Raw genomic sequence first — 7,227 nt, 5'->3', positions numbered from 1 at the left:
ATCAAATCTCGGGTAAAGTATGAACTATTATATATTGCTGGAAAGCCCAGGATGTCTACTTTCCAACGCAATTGAGAGCACGCCAATTGGGCGTCTGTAGCTCAAGAAAATCCACTTCGAGTGCAGGGAGGTCAGAATCCAACAGCATCTGCAGTTCTTTTTCAGCCTCTGAATAAGATTTTTGCTCAGGTCCCTCAATTTCAGCCAGAAAATACCTGAAATCACAGAAAAATACACAAACTCATAGTAAAGTCCAGAAGAGTGATTTTTAAATAAAAACTAATAAAAATATAATAAAAACTAATTATAATATACTGAAAATATACTAAAAACAATGCCAAAGAGCGTATAAATTATCCGCTCATCAAGAGCATTCCTTTTGACGAAGGAAGGTTCAAGACTGCTTTCCATGAGCTTCAATTCGAACGTATCAAGCACAAGAAGGTATTGCCAGAGTTGACGTTCCAATTCAACTATGATGAGTTCCCGCAGATTGGGGAAAAGATTGAACAGAGGGGTTGGTAAGAGCTCACAAACCCAGAAACAAGAATAAATGCAAATCTCATTAAGGAGTTCTATGCCAATGTACCCAGGGAAGACAATACCAAGGCTCCGACCTTCAAAAGTTACGTGAGAGGAACAGAGGTGGACTTCAGCCCTAATGCTATCATGAGGACTCTTCATCTGAAATCACAACCCTCTGATAAGCCAAGCTATCAAGCAAGAATAAGTAATGGGCCAGACAATGATGAGCTTGAAGAAATTGTGAATGACGTGTGTCATAGGATCAAATTGGGAGAGGTATGCAGATGAGAGGCCACGGTTCATCACAAGAGGAGACCTCATCCCGGAAGCCAAGGGATGGTTTGAGCTCGTGAGAAGATCTATCCTCCCAGCCTCAAACAATTATGAAGTCAACATTGCTCGAGATACCATGCTACATTGCATTATGAGCGGTGGGGACATCAATGTACATGAAATCATAGCTGAGGGAATCCAAGAAGCAGCCGAAAAGAGCGATCCGAGCGCTCGGCTTTTGTATCCCAGCACCATCACGAGACTATGTAAAAAAGCCAAGGTGATCTTCGAAGACAGCAATCCAAATTGGGTAAACCCTGGGAGGTTAGTTACGCTCCAACGTATAACTTATGTGGCACCCGCCCAACAACAAAGAAGGCCTCAAATAGGGAAAAGAACATCACAAGAAGGACCTCACCGAGAAGAATCTCATCAAGAAGAATACCAGCAAGAAGAGTACTATGATCCAACCAACATAGGATTGAATCACATTCACGGAGCCATTGAGGAGCTAGCAAGGAGTTATATGGAGGGTGATGAGCGGATAATTTATACGCTTTTTGGCATTGTTTTTAGTATGTTTTCAGTATAATTTAGTTAGTTTTTATTATATTTCTATTAGTTTTTAAATAAAAATCACAATTCTTGACTTTAATATGAGTTTGTGTATTTTTCTGTAATTTCAGGTATTTTCTGGCTGAAATTGAGGGAGCTGAGCAAAAATCTGATTCAGGCTGAAAAAGGACTGCTGATGTTGTTGGATTCTGACCTCCCTGCACTCGGAATAGATTTTCTGGAGCTACAGGAGTCCAATTGGCGCGCTCCCAATTGCGTTGGAAAGAGGACATCCAGGGCTTTCCAGCAATATATAATAGTCCATACTTTGCTCAAGGATAGACGATGTAAACTGGCGTTCAACGCCAGTTCCATGTTACAGTCTGGCGTCAAACGCCAGAAACAGGTTACAAATGGGAGTTGAACGCCAGAAACAGGTTACAACCTGGCGTTTAACTCCAGAAATAGCCTAGGCACGTGAGAAGCTTAAGTCTCAGCCCCAACACACATCAAGTGGGCCCCAGAAGTGGATTTCTGCACCATCTATCATAGTTTATTCATTTTCTGTAAACCTAGGTTACTAGTTTATTATTTAAACAACTTTTAGAGGTCTATTTCGCAACTCATGACATTTTAGATCTGAACTTTGTACTCTTTGACGGCATGAGTCTCTGAACTCCATTGTTGAGGGTGAGGAGCTCTGCTGTGTTTCGATGAATTAATGCAACTATTTCTGTTTTCTATTCAAACACGCTTGTTTCTATCTAAGATGTTTATTCGCACTTCAATATGATGGATGTGATGATCCGTGACACTCATCATCATCCTCAACCTATGAACGCGTGCCTAAAAACCACCTCCGTTCTACCTTCGATTGAATGAATATCTCTTGGATTCCTTAATCAGAATCTTCGTGGTATAAGCTAGAATCCATTGGCAGCATTCTTGAGAATCCGGAAAGTCTAAACCTTGTCTGTGGTATTCCAAGTAGGATTTAGGGATTGAATGACTGTGACGAGCTTCAAACTCACAAGGGCTGGGCGTAGTGACAGACGCAAAAGGATCAATGGACCCTATTCTAGCATGAGTGGGAACCGACAGATGATTAGCCGTGCGGTGACAGTGCACCTGGACCGTTTTCACTGAGAGGACGGATGGTAGCCATTGACAATGGTGATCTACTAACACACAGCTTGCCATAGGAGGAACCTTGCGTGCGTGAAAAAGAAGACAGGGAGAAAGCAGAGATTCAGAAGACAAAGCATCTCCAAAACTCCAACATATTCTCCATTACTGCAGAACAAGTATTTAATCCATGCTCTTTTATTCTTCGCAATTCATACTGATAATTATAATTGATTTCCTGACTAAGATTTACAAGATAACCATAGATTGCTTCAAACCAACAATCTCCGTGGGATCGACCCTTACTCACGTAAGGTATTACTTGGACGACCTAGTGCACTTGCTGGTTAGTGGTATGAGTTGTGAAAAGTGTGATTCACAATTCGTGCACTAGAGGGGCAAGAACAACAACTGCACATTCAAGCCCAAAGGATGGATCGTCAAGAAGAACTGCTCTCTAATTGGATGGGTCAGCAGAGGGAGTGGCAGAAGCAACAAATGGAGTAGCAACAGGAGCAATATTCCCAGGTCACTCAAGCCATCAATCAAGTGACTGAAAGGCAAGAGCGTTAAGATAAACGCCTACAAGAACTCAACCAACGTCAGCTAGCTCAAACAAAAGCATTCAATGAGTTCAGCGTGCTTAATGAAGGACGACAACTACATAGGGAAGAATTCAACATAAGCACTCAAGCCAAGTTGAACTATATGACTGGGCATATGTATAATTTGCACTCTGCAATCCCTAGGTATGATACAATCCAAAAAGATCTAACAGAACAAGAGGAAAGGAAGGTGAAACAGTAGAAGGAGACATTGAAAAAGAAGATGGAAGATGCTGGCTTCTGGAAAAAGTTGATCGGAAAAAGCAAGGGAAGTGGGGGTTCAAGCACTCAAGAAAGACACAAAGAGGACAAATAAGAGGGAGAGCATGAGCACTGAAGAACTGAAGATTGATGGTTTAGAAGTTATAGTAAATACTCGTTGCAAGTATAGTTACTAAACCAAGCAATCAACCTTTCTTGCAAAAGTTTTGGTTGTCACAAGTAACAAACCCTTTTTTTATTGATAACCGAAGTATTTAACCTCGGGTCGTCTTCTCAAGGAATTGCAGGGAGGTATGTTCTTATTATTGATTATGAGTTGTAAATTGGGGGTTATGGAAGTAAAGGGGAAGTATGTTGCACAAAAAAAATAGTAATAGTAAAATAAACTTTTGGCAAGGTATAAGAACTTGGAAGTCCAGACCAAGTTATCCTTATCAATGATAATGAAAATTGAATCTTAATTTCACTTAGTTAACCCTTACTTAAAGCAGAGGAAGGTCAAGTGACTAATTAGTTTGATCTTCAAATCCGAGTTAATTCCTAAGAAAAGATTGGGATTATTGAAGTTCAATTTAATTAGAAGAGATAACAATTATCATCTACGTTGAGTTAAGATAACTTCTGAGTTACTGATTCTTAACCAAGACCAAAAGGGGAAAAAGTAAATCTACTGGAATACCTCAATAATATTAAATAAAATATGCAAATCTTAACATGAAAAGTTCATAAGCCAATTGGGCAACATATCTAATACAAGCATTGAAGCATCTGAAAGTAAAAAGAGAAATATAAAGTAAAAGGAATATTAAACCTGGGATCGAGAGTCACTCCTAAAACTAAGAGAAGTCCTAAATCCTAATCCTAAAAGAGAGGAGAGAACCTCTCTATCTAAAACTACATCTGAAACATGAAAAGTGAATTGTGTGAGCCTCCTTATGAATGGATGCATTCCCCCACTTTATAGCCTCTAATCTGTGTTTTCTGGGCCACAAACTGGGTCAGAAACAGCCCAGAAATCGCCCCCAGCGATCTCTGTTACGTTCAGGTCGCGGAAAAGTGACGCGGAGGCGTCGTCCACGCGGCCGCACGGGTTGCGTTCCTGCCAGGACACGCGTCTGCGTGACCCACGCGTTCGCGTCGCCTGGCGTCGGGGCAGTGGTGCACGAAATTGTGATCTCAGGCAATGACGCCAAAAACTTTGTACGGACGTCTTAATAAATCGTTTTTCATTCACAACTTCGATACAACTAACCAGCAAGTGCACTGGGTCGTCCAAGTAATAAAACCTTACGTGAGTAAGGGTCGATCCCACGGAGATTGTTGGTATGAAGGAAGCTATGGTCATCTTGTAAATCTTAGTCAGGCAGATATAAAATAGTTATGGAGTTTTCGAAAATAAATAATAAATGAATAGAAAATAAAGATAGAAATACTTATGTATATCATTGGTGAGAATTTCAGATAAAGGTATAGAGATGCTTTCGTCCCTCTAAACTTCTGCTTTCCTGCTGTCTTCATCCAATCAGTCCTACTCCTTTCTATGGCTGGCTTTATGTAAGGACATCACCATTGTCAATGGCTACTTTTCATCCTCTCTGGAAAATGGTCTGATGCGCTGTCACTGCATGGCTAATCATCTGGAGGCATCACCGTGGTCAATGGCTGCATCCTATCCTCTTGTGAAAATGGTCCAAATGCTCTGTCACAGCATGGCTAATCATCTGAGGTTCTCGATCATACTGGAATAGGATTCACCCTCCTTTTGCGTCTGTCACTACGCTCAGCACTCGCGAGTTTGAAGTTCGTCACAGTCATTCAATCCCAGAGTCCTACTCGGAATACCACAGACAAGGTTTAGACTTTCCGGACTCTCATGAATGCCGCCATCAATCTAGCTTATACCACGAAGTTTCTGATTAAGAGATCCAAGAGATACTCATTCAATCTAAGGTAGAACGGAAGTGGTTGTCAGGCACGCATTCATAGGGAATGATGATGATTTTCACGTTCATCACATTCATGTTGAAGTGCAAATGAATATCTTAGAAGTGGAATAAGTTGAATTGAATAGAAAAATAGTAGTACTTTGCATTAATTCATGAGGAACAGCAGAGCTCCACACCTTAATCTATGGAGTGTAGAAACTCTACCGTTTGAAAATACATAAGTGAAAGGTTCAGGCATGGCCGAATGGCCAGCCCCCAAAACGTGATCACAGGATCAAAATTACAATCCAGGATCTTCCAAAGATTTCCAATACAATAGTAAAAAGTCCTATTTATACTAAACTAGTTACTAGGGTTTATAGAAGTAAGTAATTGATGTATAAATCCACTTTCGGGGCCCACTTGGTGTGTGCTTGGGCTGAGATTTAGCTTTCCACGTGCAGAGGCTTCTTTTGGAGTTGAACGCCAGGTTGTAACGTGTTTCTGGCGTTCAACTCTGGTTTATGACGTGTTTCTGGCGTTTAACTCTAGACAGCAGCGTAGAACTGGCGTTCAACGCCCTTTTACGTCGTCTAAACTTGGCCAAAGTATGGACTATTATATATTTCTGAAAAGCCCTGGATGTCTACTTTCCAACTCAATTAGAAGCGCGCTATTTTGAGTTTTGTAGCTCTAGAAAATCCACTTTGAGTGCAGGGAGGTCAGAATCCAACAGCATCAGCAGTCCTCCTTCAACCTCTGAATCTGATTTTTGCTCAAGTCCCTCAATTTCAGCCAGAAAATACCTGAAATCATAGAAAAATACACAAACTCATAGTAAAGTCCAGAAATGTGAATTTAACATAAAAACTAATAAAAACATCCCTAAAAGTAACTAGATCCTACTAAAAACATAATAAAAACAATGCCAAAAAGCGTATAAATTATCCGCTCATCACAACACCAAACTTAAATTGTTGCTTGTCCCCAAGCAACTGTAAATCAACTAGGATAAAAAGAAGAGAATAGACTATAAATTCCAAACTATCAATGAAACATAGCTCCAATCAGATGAGCGGGACTTGTAGCTTTTTGCCTCTTGAATAGTTTTGGCATCTCACTTTATCCATTGAAGTTCAGAATGATTGGCATCTATAGGAACTCAGAGTTCAGATAGTGTTATTGATTCTCCTAGTTCAGTATGTTGATTCTTGAACACAGCTACTTTATGAGTCTTGGTCGTGGCCCTAAGTACTTTGTTTTCCAGTATTACCACCGGATACATAAATGCCATAGACACATAATTTGGTGAACCTTTTCAGATTGTGACTTAGCTTTGCTAAAGTCCCCAATTAGAGGTTTCTAGGGTTCTTAAGCACACTCTTCTTTTGCTTTGGTAAACCTTTTCAGATTGTGAACCTTTTCAGATTGTGACTTAGCATTTAATTCATTGGTAAACAGGGGAGGTTCATCTCCCCAAGTCTCATTACCAAATAAATTGGCATTCAGCTTCATGATTGCACCAAGGAACTTGGCAACTTGCTCTTCAGTAACATCCTCATTCTCTTCAGAAGAGGAATACTCATCAAAGCTCATGAAGGGCATAAGGAGGTTCAATGGAATCTCTATGGTCTCTAGATGAGCCTCAGATTCCTTTGGTTCCTCAAAGGAAAACTCCTTGTTGATCACTGGACATCCCAGGAGGTCTTCCTCCTTGGGATTCACGTCCTTCCCTTCCTCCTTGCATTCGGCCATGATGGTTATATCAATGGCCTTGCACTCTCTCTTTGGATTTTCTTCTGTATTGCTTGGGAGAGTACTAGGAGGGGTTTCAGTGATCTTCTTACTCAGCTGACCCACTTGTGCCTCCAAATTTCTAATGGAGGACCTTGTTTCATTCATGAAACTTACAGTGGCCTTAGATAGATCAGAGACTAAGTTTGCTAAATTTGAGGTATTTTGTTCAGAGTTCTCTGTCTGTTGCTGAGTGGGTGATG

The sequence above is a fragment of the Arachis ipaensis genome, chromosome B5, assembly GCF_059453495.1.
Source record: "Arachis ipaensis isolate K30076 ecotype BB chromosome B5, ASM5945349v1, whole genome shotgun sequence".
Lineage (NCBI taxonomy): Eukaryota > Viridiplantae > Streptophyta > Magnoliopsida > Fabales > Fabaceae > Arachis > Arachis ipaensis.
Note: the sequence above shows the minus strand (reverse complement) of the source record.